Source organism: Triturus cristatus, chromosome 1_1, assembly GCF_964204655.1.
Source record: "Triturus cristatus chromosome 1_1, aTriCri1.1, whole genome shotgun sequence".
Classification (NCBI taxonomy): Eukaryota; Metazoa; Chordata; class Amphibia; order Caudata; family Salamandridae; genus Triturus; species Triturus cristatus.
Window position 1 is genome coordinate 1,243,873,410 of NC_140579.1, and position 12,259 is coordinate 1,243,885,668.

The 12,259-nt window shown below is 43.1% G+C and overlaps 1 protein-coding gene across 2 annotated transcripts in view; it reads left to right on the forward strand.

Annotated features, from left to right (window-relative positions):
- Positions 1–12,259, forward strand: part of TRIM33 (tripartite motif containing 33) — a 695,715-nt gene that overhangs the window by 41,435 nt on the left and 642,021 nt on the right. The window lies entirely within an intron of this gene.

The window sequence follows — 12,259 nt, forward strand, 5'->3', positions numbered from 1 at the left end:
AAAATAAGTCTGTGTATGATCGCGAACATTTATACATGCTGAAGTAATTATTGCATTTGGAAGAATTTAAATATTCTTTATAGTTGGTAATTAAATACTTTTTTTTTTTGTAAAGCTTATTTAAATTCATTTCTAATATTGGCACTGTGGCAGTATTTCAGTTGAGACTTTGAAAATTGAAAGTAAGTAGTTCACCGCACCTGTGGTGATAAGTGTGTAAAAGGCGTAAAGAACTTAATTTTTTTCACACGGTGAAATTATCAAGAGAAGATCTTGAAAATAAACATCCTACCCATGACTTGAGAATAGTTTGCTCTTTCCATTTTCTTAACCTTAATATGCTTGCTATTGTAATTTCATTGTGGGAAGTTGCGTACATTTTTGCATGATTTTGTTTACTGACTGTTTAAAGTTTTCAGAACTGTAGCAGCCGCATTTTTACAACTAATGGCTGTCTATACCAAAGTGAATATTATCAGGAAATTGTGAAGATCCCTAAGCTAGAGCCACCGTCTTCTTAACGTGTCATAATAAGCAGAATTGTTTTTTCAGTGGTACATTCTTGCCTATAGCTTGTCTCTGTAACTAACTCAGGCCTTCTGGTTTGAGTGTAAGCTTTCCCGCATGGCAGCCATCAGGCACAGAGTTATAAAATTGCAAAGTTATACAGAGTTAGAATTGGCAGAGCAAACTACCCTCTTTTAAGATGGTCAATCAAAGATTATCCCGGAGCAAAGGTTCTGTATCAACAGTTTGTCACAGGGGTTATCAACTTTAAAACCCTTGATTACCACAGTAATCAGTGAGATTTCTTGTAACATAAGCCTTCCCTTTGGGCTTTTATACCAAGGAATAATAATCCATCTTTAAATCCCTATTGAGTTTAACATATGTTTATCACAGTATATGCATGAGGCCTACTGTCTTTAGCACAATATTTCATAATAAATAGATCTGGCCTTTAGCCGTGATCATTTGCTTGCCACCATATCCAACTCCGTCCTTTTGTATTGAGTTTAAGGTTTGCCACAAAGTGCTAGTCAAGCAATCCTTTCAGTGGAAGCACACAACTTCTGCCCAATTTAATCATGAACTCCTGCCCACCATGGTGGGGCCAAAGCTTCCATCTGTACTACACGTTTAGGTTGATCATACAAGGTCTGGTGACAGCTACACTGTCAAGCCAATTAAAGGGCAACTCGAAGGAAAGAAAGGACCAGTAGAAAGGGATAGACAGTGCCTGCACCACCTAGACGATTGCCTAAAGAAACAGCGGTAGAGTAGAAATTCTGTTCTCGTACAAACCATTTGGAAAGAAAAAAGATCCCATTTGGAGAAGAAAAAAGTGAGGACCGTTGAAAAATGTTTGTCATGTCAAATTTATCAGTTGTTCTGGAGCTGCTTGTTTGAGATGTAGCGCCCTCAATATAGACGTGTCCGCAGTAGCTGGCTGGAGGGAGCATGTTTTCACCATATTGAAGTGGCACTATTGATGAAGGTTGTAGTGCCTGAATGAACTGAACTTCAGAAGCTCGAGTTACAGACCACCATTATTTCAAATTTGTTCGGTTAAAGGTATTGCCAACTTGCTGATCTTGGTGTAATCTAGATACCAAAAAATTGCCAATGCTGCTAAGCTTAATAAAGCTAATTATTTAGGCTCCTCACCTATGAGCAAAACTATAAGTGGGTTGGACTCGCGTTGTTAGATTCAATCTTTCATTTTATTTTTGTATTCGATTATTATAAATTTCTTTGGTCATTTATTTACCAAATTTTGACGTTTCACAAATCCTATACAATACAAATAAACACATTTTGTACATTAAAAGATCCCCCTCATACTACTTATACACACTATCAATACTATTCTCCATCAATCATTCTCATACATACCATCATACACACTGAGCTTATTTTATCAACAAATACAACAATATTTTATCAAAACAAATTTTTCACAGTGCCATAGGTCTTGTTATATACACATAAGTATATCTTTAATAAATTTGCAATTTTAATTTTTCTCTCTTCTGGCACAAAATATAGGGTCTACGCGTTTCAAACTCCTAACAATCATGGAGTTCTCATCAGGACCATCCACTGAAAATGAAAAAAAAGGGGGGGGGGAAAGAGACCTGTGTTACTAATATTGTTTCAAACCATTAAGGAAACCACTACACGGCACAACAGCCACCTCTCTGCTGCTTACCTCTTTCTTTATGGCAACTGAATTACCCTTTGCAGTAGGACCGCGGCGCGGAACCACCTGAATGACATCAACAGAAGGGAATAACTAAACTCCATTCAACATATACTCATATCATCTTTGCATATCATCTTTCAACGCTCAAATGGCCACTCACTGTTTTTTTAATTGTCCTCTCTCTGGCTGAAATAAAAAAGACAATGGCTTGAGAGAAGGTTTATCTTTCTTACTCTAATCTCTCTATGCATTAAAGGGCTCCAATTTCTTACCTAAAGTCGTTTTTCACTCGCGATGTAGGGAGGATAAATGAATAGACACACCTAGTGAAAAGGGAAACAAATTGGCGTGATTACCACGAGCAGTCTGGTTCGGGTGTTCGTGTCATACAAATGAGCTTATAAGCTCCACTAGGACGGTTGAGCCTTCCCAGTCTAAGTCAAAAACCGGTCTTATTACCTCAGTTCGTGTCGTGGCACACTTTGGCAGGCTTAGCTCGCAAACCGTATGTGGCGGCCATTCTTAACCCGATGTGTTTAACCGGTCACGCTGTATCCGGCTTCTGTGGGTTGCCATGGTTACCAGACTGCATAGATGTATCGGCCATCTTACAGTGGTTAACAAACGTCTAGGAAACCCACTGAAATGTATTACAAAGTGCAGAAATTCACTAATTCCAACTATAGTAATTATTGTGGCAAAACGTTTGTTGCTTAACTCGCAAACAGTATGCAGCGGCCATTCTTTTCATGATGTATATACTCTGTCACGCTATGTCCGGCTTCCGGGGTTTAACATAGTAAACGCGGTAAAACGGCGTTGGTGTGTCGGCCATCTTACAGGGGTTGGTGAACGTATAGGCAACCCACTGTAATGTCTTAAAGTGCACTGGGTCCCAATACCATTATTGGACCAAGCCATTTCTTTTATGCAACACGATGAGTGGGAATTCCATCTATGATGATGGGTTTGGCGAACAATTAATAAATCATAACAAAACAGTTCATACAGAAAAATGCCATTAAGGATGGAAATTGTTGGTACATACAACTTGTTCCTAGCTAGTTGGAAGATACAATTATGTGTGAGCATCTGGTGACAATGGAGCCCCTATCTTTTAGGACAACTTGTAAAGGTCAAAGTTCGTTCAATCCATCGGTTGCAGAATTGAACAATACTATCATCATTGCTTCTTGTCTTGATAGTTTTGCTTCGATATCACCGCCTCTGAAGTCTTGTTCGACTTTAGCAATCACTGTCCATCTCAAATCTACGTTAGTATGATTTTTGGTCTGACAAAAAACATTTACGTTTAAACAAAAAAGTGACATTGACTTCTGCTCTGAATCTTGTGCATAATCAAAACTTTCAAAACTCTGAAGAGAGCTAATGACTGAAGTGGGCAGACCCATTGCCCCATGCTGCATGCTGTGGTTGGCAGTAGAAAAATATCAATGACATTGATCGACTGGTCTGATCATCACCTCATTCTGTTCTCAATCACGCCCCCCCCCCCCCCGTCAATAACGTCAAATCCATGAAATGGACCAGAAATCTTAATCGTATCCCCCCTGGTGAACTGGAGTCTAAACTCCAAGCACATCGAAGTCTTACTCCCCTCTCCCCTCATGCCAATGTTCTCACCGAGCATTTTAGAAAAACTGCCATCGAGGTCCTAGACCAAATTGCCCCGTCTAAACCTAAAATCCAAAGAAACATTCCATCCAAATCTTGGTTCACTTCTAATCTCAACGACGAAAGACGTTCTCTTAGACTAACTGAAAGACCACATCCTTCTCCCGCCCATCTTGCCCTCCTCAGATCAGCCACAACTACGTACAAGAAACACATTTTCTCAGGAAAGGCTTCCTTTTTCCACACACAGCTTGATCGTGCCAAAAACCGACCCAGGGAACTGTTCAACATAGTTCGAAACCAAACATCCACTGCTCCTCCAAAACTGATGGCTTCAATTGATAGATGCGAAGCCAACTTTTCTCTGAAAAAATTGCCAAAATAGACCAATCCTTCCTTTTATCGCCGATCCCTCCTATTCCCTTATTTACCGCCGAACCTACTACTAAACCTCCCTACCTGCCTACTCTTCCCCCCCACCTGCCTACTCTCCCCCCCCCCCAGCTGTCTTGCCACTCCCCCACCACCCCGGATAACATTCTTTCTAACCCACAGCTTAAAAACAACGCCTCTTGGCACAACTTTCACCCCATATCTGAGCTTGAAGTCACTAACATCTCTAAACTTCGTCTTCCGCCACCAAAGACCCTATCCCTCCCAACCTTGTCCAGGAGCTTAAGCACATCATTTCCCCTTACTGGACCACTATCAACAACTCCTCCCTTGCCACAGGATATGTCCCTGCCTCCCTCCAACTCTGACAAATCGCCCCCATTCTTAAAAATCCCGACCCCAACAACCTTAATAATCTCCGCCCGATCTCAACCTTCCCCGTCTCTCCCAAGCCCTTGAAAATGTGCCCTGCTTCAATCGGACGAACACATTGACACTTTTAACCTATTGGACTCATTACAATCCGGCTTCCGAAAAGGCTGCAGCACTGAAACTGCCACGCTTAATATTGTTGACGACATCCACCTATCCCTAGATAATGGCGAGACCTGCCTACTTATTCTCCTCAATCTCTCTGCAGCATTTGATACTGTTAATCACCCTGCCTTACTTCACACACTCAAAGTTCGCTTTGGCCTCAATGGTCCTGTCCTCAGATGGTTCTCCTCCTTCCTCAAACATCGAACACAACAAATTAAAATCCACAACTGCCTCTCAGACCCCACACCCGTCTCCCTCGGTGCACGCCAAGGATCTATTCTCCCTCCCTCTCTCTTTAGCCTCTTTATGGAACCCCTTACCCTTATTCTAAAACAATCTGGAATCAACTACCCCCTCTACGCTGAGGACACCCAACTTTACTATAAGATTAGATCCCACTCTGATGTCCTGCACCTTAACAACACCTTGTCTAAAATCCAACCCCGGTTCCACTCCAATCATCTCAAACTCAACCCTAAAAAAACTGAAATCCTTCTCTTCTCTCCTAAAAATAACCCTCTCCCTATCCAAACCTGGATCTCGGACCTTAATGCACTCAACTGTCCGCTCTACCTTTCCAACTCAGTCAGATAACTTGGCATCACCATTGACAATAACCTAACTCTTCAAAACCACATAAAAATCTCGGCTAAAGGAGCTCTCTTCTCTCTCCGTCGCCTCAAGAAAATTAAACCATTCATTCCAGCTGACGACTTTAAATCGGTTGTCCAATCTCTTGTCCTTTCAAGAATTGACTATGGCAACGCAATCCTCGCCGGAATTCCTAAAGTTCACCTTACCCCACTCAAATCTGTGCTCCACCTCGCTGCCAGACTATTCACTGACTGCAAACGCTTTGACCACATCACCCCACCCCTCAAATCCCTTAAATGGTTACCCATCGAAGGCAGAGCCTCCTACAAGATTGCGTGCATTACGCACAAAGCCCTTCATCAAAAGGCCATCCCTTAAGACTTGCGTTGTAACCCATCAGCTTTAAAAAAAAAGACCTCAAACTGCACCTGCTCAACAAATACTGGGGTCCATAACCTTCTCATTTCTTCTTTTGCATTCTATTCCCTCACCCCTTCCCCTCCCAGTCCCTTGCCTTTTGCTTTCCCTACTCCTTCCATTCTCTCTCCCTTCTAGCCTTCCTCCTTCTCCTGCTACTGTTTCAATAATTGATTACCTGTACCATTCTTATTTATTCAGATTCACCCTTTTGACATTTGTTAATGGTACTAATATATTTCTTTGTTTTCCATCCTGTATTTAAGTGTACGTTCTTGAACAATTGTTTACTCGTGCCCTATATACATACTCCTGCAAAGCGCTCTGGGTCGAGCCATCGCTATATAAAACCTTCTAAATAAATAAAATGACACCACAACAACCCAGTGGATAAAGAGTGGCTAAATTTCCTGTGTATAGATTTGTTTTGGTTTCTATTTTTCAATATTTATTTTGGTAAAAGGCATTGATCAACGCCTGTCCCTTAAGATGTGGCATAGGATTTTAAATTTTCTTTAACCCATATACACCAAAAAGCACAGCTATGGAATAGGACTGGCAATGCAGCAACTTTACTGAACTTAAAATTGCCACTGTTCTAAGACTCATTTCAGTACTCTATCAGTTACACTTTGTTCATTCTTATGCTTTATTGAGCAATGGGCCCAGGAACACTGGTTGTCATTTGCCCTTTTCACATTTTAACATTGGATTATGAAGCATTGTTGGCTTTGGTCTTTACGCGCTTGTCAGTTTAAAGTTAATGTGCTCCTTGTCCTTTTTAGGTCGAGCCTAGAGCAGCGCGCATGTGCTGCTCTGCGAGACTTATTGTAAGGGGCTTCAAAAAGCTCACCACACGCTCTTGCGTGTGTGGGGGCTATTGCTTGCGGTTACCCGCACAGGCACCATCTGTTTTGAATTATCGAGCCCAGACGCGTGCGCGATAATTCAAAACCGATGTCTCGCTGTGGCGCGCACTCACCACTCGCGTGCTTGTTACGTTTCCGGTAGCCTTCTTTGCTATAGAGAATGACTATAAATCTTTCCCGCGGCTATTGGTTTCACGCATCTCTCGCTCCTCACACACTCTGATTCTTGTTTTATTTTACTTGCCTTTTCGCTTCTATTCGCAACTCGCCCCCGCCGGAGCTCTAATCCCCCATTCCTACTCTGGTTCGTTGTATAGTTCTGTGCTCCCTGACTGAACCCCTCATCCATCCTCCCCGCCTCCTTCAGTTTATGGTTCAGTCTCCCGCCGCTGGCGTGAACTGTTTACCTGAGGAAGTCGGTGGCGTCGCTGAATGAGCCCTGTGTGCCTGTGTGGGGTTTGCTCTTTCATGAGTAACTGCTCCGGGTGCTTGCAGTCTGTGCCAGCATGGGATGGGATGGGGAGGGGAGGAGAGGGGAAGAGTAATCCCACAGAGATAAATCACAGGAGTTTTCCAGGTTCAGCTATTCACCCATGTCCTTAATCACGTGGAGATAAAATGTATTGCACTCCTCGATGAAAAGGATATGTGGCTGCATTCCAAAGTGAGGGACTCACCCGTCAGCTGGATGCGAGTGCGCAGAATTATCAAATTCCCCGACAAAAGAGAACCGAGGATCACATAATCCCAGAAGTAAAGTGAGTCATGACAAAGTGGTGAGTCTCAGGCTGAAAAGTTGTTTTTAAACAGAAAATATACCTGGCAAACAGATGCACTTTTTACGGACTGGGTGCAAGGGAATGTGCTTTTAATAATTTGATTTAAGGCTGTGTGAACTGTTCTCCGTATTCTGTTTGAATTCCTCATTGCAGGACCGACAGTCTTTCCCTTCAGGAGACCCATGTTGCGATTGCTCTATTGTTTTCTAGTGATGGCACATTTAATAGCAAGAGATAATCGAAATGACCATTTGCTAAGAGCATTGCACGAGTATAGAGGAAAATGGGTAATGCAGCTTTAAGACTTAGGATGGAGAATTGGTGTAGCAAGGAACAGTTTTGACCTGTGTGATTGAGGTGAGTAGAAGCATAAAATGTAGAAATAATTTGCAGGAGCCAAAATCAAAGATGTGAAAGAAACTTAGTCATTTTTTTGTGAATTCTCACAAGTGGGTGCTGAACCCTCCATAGGTATCCTCAGAGCGAGGACACTCATGGCAAATTAAAAAAATTAATTAGGACTCCATTTTTGCAGCGGGAGAAAACTGACAAACTCAATGCACTGAATGGTCCTTATCTAGCAATAGAACTGTTTGTATCGGTGACACTTCTTAAGTTATAAAAACATGGTACGTCTGGACAGTCAGTCTCTGTTCACCTTTAGATTTGAGACAGGGGTTTCTCAAATGCAGCCATGCTTGGTGTTTGACAGGCTTTTAACATGCTGAGCATCACGGCGGCTTACATCACAAAATCAGTAATGCTTCATTTTTCATCGACAATAGAAGAAAGTTTGATTTTGTCAGCTAGAATTATCTCAGATCAGCAGGCTGCAAACACATTTTTGAAAAGCTGCATAAACCGGTGGACGGACTGACTGACTCTCTCTCTCTCTCACTAACTGACTGACTGACCTTCACCCTCCTGTTATTTATGCCCCCCATAACAAAATAACCCATAACAAGCAACCATTGGGACAGGTAGATAAAAAGTTACCAGCATTAAAAGGACAAAAAAACTCAAAATATTTATTGTTAATACTTTTTTAATTTGGTCGTTCAGTTGTACATAATGCTTTCTTGGTCGTATACAAGATAACAAAAATGCTTCTGACACTTCTTTATTATAACTTTTCAGCATGCTGCAGACTTGTTTTTTTCTTCTCAAAGTCCTCATCTGCCATGTGTTCTGTAGTCATGCTATTTCTTTGACAAATGTTGCATCTACTGAAAATAAATTCATGTAAAGAGATGCACTCTGTTTTTTATTTCATTATCGGTAAGTGACATTGATAGATTGAAGGAAAGGAATACTACTTACCTGATAAGCGGACTTCAGAGAGCAAACCTGTACTAGGGTCCGTGCTTGGCCAGTGGTCATCTTGTTTTAATCCTAATTTTTAAGCTCAGATACATTGTTTTATGCTGAGCAGTGCTCTGCTGCGTGTTGCAGGGTGCACATCTTTTTAATGTTCCTAACTCGCTCTTCCTTTTAATTTAATTTTTATCCTGTTACTGGGCTCTGAGCTTGCCTGGGTTAAAGGCTGGCTCAGAGTATTGCCTCTGTTAGCATCCTACCTGTGTCTTCCCGCTCTGACCTTCCCGCAGTATTTTCATCCGTGCTCACTCGGCCTCCTCTACCGAGGTTGACCCGTGCTGAGTGCCCCGCTCTGTGGTGTTTGGTTTGCCATATTCTAGATGTGAAGACGTCCCTCTTGAGCGCCATTGTTCCTCGCTCTTTCAGTGACATTCCCCGCCGCCATTTTTTTAAGGTTAGCAGTCCAGCTTTCTCGCCTGACTGCTATTAAGTCGCCACTGCGACGCCGACGCACGCAGAGTGTGCCGTTGGCGTACTAAACTATTAATGGTGTAAATGGTTAGACCAGGTACGTCTGTTGTAATATTAATGTTGTCTAGCTGTTCATAGCACGTTTCAGCAATGTCAAATATAAATAAGTCTGTACCGCTATTTTTTCCTTTCCAAATTTAGGACTGGTCATTTATGTTGCCAGAGTATCTTTGTTGTATAATTGTCTCATTGTTATTGTTTTGTATTTATCATTGATGTCTTATTGAATGGTCACATGTATGTCTCTTTTCTATAACATGAGTTTGATGTAATTTTTCATGTATGTTTTATAAATGAATATATAAAGAAAAGGTGAAGTAAAAAGACCAAACCCACGTAACTTGTTGAAAGATAAAAAAAAAAAAAAAAATAGATTCAGTTGAACAGCACGTCCAAACAATCTTCTGTTAATAGTTTGATTGGTGGCCTAGTTTGGGCGGATACATAGACCCAACCCCCCATTGTTGTTAAATTGTTAGCGTACTAAAGGCGCGCCCGACCGCGGTCAGCGCCAGCCATACTGCCCAATTTGACACTGGCAGAGAGGTGAGATGGGGGCTCAAGGATCTGCTGGCTCTTTGGCAAAAAAAATGTATAGGTATCCCTATTGTGGTTTAGGATTGGGGGGAACAAGGTGTACTGCTGCCCCGTCTGCAACTATTCCCTCAAAGTCAGATCTACCCCCCACGGCCCCAAATCTGGCTACAACTTAATCCAGTCTGCAGATCCCTACCTAAGCATGCACTGCTGATCGAACAATCCCTGGAGGATAACAGTTTGGATGTCATGTTCCTTACAGAGACCTGGCTAAGGGAGAACACAAACCTTGCCTTATCCCTGGCAGTACCTTCCAGCTATTGTATAGGCTGTGCCAATAGAGGAGGTGATAGGCAGTGGGGTGGAGTGGCAATTATCTATAAGTAGGTCTGGGAGATTGCCACCTACATTCCGGATCAATTAGGCATTATTGGAGGACTCTCCTTCTGTATTAAGCGATCCCCCTCTTTTGCAGTTTCAGGGCTTCTGCTTTACCGACCGCCAGATTGTGGCCATTGTATGAAGCCACTACTGGCAGACTAAATCGCCCAGATTTCTATTCGCTATGCCAATTTTACTGTCCTAGGGGACCTTAATTTACACGTCTGTGACCCAGATTTCACTCACAGTGCAAATTTAATAACGACCCTTGCAGGATTTAACCTGACCCAGCATACCCCACTCATAAAGCAGGCTATACTCTTGACCTCCTCTACAAGAATATGCAGGAGCTGGAGGTAGTCAAACCAGCACATATCATCTGGTCAGACCACTGCCTGGTCCGTTTTTGTCTCTCCCTGAAGACCATGCTGATGACCTCCACTCGACCCATTGCAGCTAAAATGAACTGGGACAGGGTCACCCCTGAAATTCTAGGCCCTTTATTAGCCAGCGCTAGATTTCTGATCAAGAAGCTCCAAATGGTACAGAACGTAGCTGCCAGGCTAATTTGCAAAGTCCCTCTGTGCCAGCATATTTCCCCGCACCTCAAACAACTCCACTGGCTCCCGGCTGCCAAGAGGATTGAATATAAGGCACTAACAATTGCTTTTCGTGCATACCATGGCATGGGCCCTGGCTACTTGAGGAAAAGACTCTGGCCGTACCCCCGAGAGTGGACCTTAAGATCCAACCTCATCTCACTGTCCCCGGATTCTCCAAAGTCAGGCAGGTGGGGCAGGTCCTTCTCGGTGGAGTCTGCCAAGCTTTGGAACAACTTGCCTGCCCAGTTACGTATGCTGAACTCAGAGTTGGAGTTCAGAAAAGAGCTGAAAACCTGGCTTTTTAAGCAAAAGGATTGACTGTGTTGGTCCCTCTGTACTGATGTCTGCTACATTAGCGCCGGGACTCCTCGTTTGAGGTAGCTGTGTGCTTTACAAACATTTATTATTATTATTCATGGACTTATAAATTTTTGGTATTGATACCCTGGTGTTTGTAAAGTGTTCTTGCTGATCCATCTTCACGTGCTTCGGCGTTTTTTAAAGCAAACACAAGGAGATGATGGACGGAGCACTGAAACTTTTCAGACACTTACCCCCTAGTCGCTGATCTGGGTTGGATCCATCATTGTTCTTTAGCTCACTTCGCCACCCCAGTTCAGACCCAGCTATATGCAAGTCAGTCTTGACCCTATGCCTCATGGGAACAGCCGAGCCCGAACTTCCACGCCAGGTCTTCCCTGGATCGGAAACTAGCATCCTGGGACTGGTTTCTGGGAAACACCCCTCATCAGCCAGGCTAGCTTGAATCCAGTGGCCAAGTAAGCAAGGGACCCACGTCTGGGTATACCTTACCATCTTAGGGCGAACAAAGCAAACACAGGGAGATCATGGACAGAGCGCTGAAACTTTGCAGACACTCACCCCCAGTCACAGATCTAGGTTGACTCCATCCAAAACGATGGATTTAGGTCCAGATCTCTGTACTGGAGTGAATGTATGACATTGTTGTACATTTTGTCTATCAATTATTCTTCTTGCATTTGTCACCCCGAGTGGGACAGGAATGCCCAGAAGGGGGTCCTGTGCTCTCCATGCCACTGGAGTCAAGCTATGCTGGCTGATGAGGGGTGAAACCTGAAAACCAGTCCTGGGATGCTTGTTTCCAGTCCAGGGAGGACCTGGCCTGGCAGTTCAGGCTGCACTGTTTACATTGGGTTCAGGGTCAAGACTGATTTTCATATGGCTGGGTTCAAACTGGAATGGCATAGGGAGGAATAACTGATGGATTTAGACCCAGATCTCTGTACTGGGGTGAATGTATGACCTTGTTCTGCATTCTTTCCATCAATTGTTCTTTTTTGCATCAGTCGTTCTTTAAAGCATGAGAGCATGCCTTTTGCCCGATGTTTGCCCTTCATTCCTTCGATACCTTTTATGTATATGTGGTTCTCTCTTTGTGAGCTTGAAAGGCTCTGCTGTCTTCCCTTAAAATCCGTT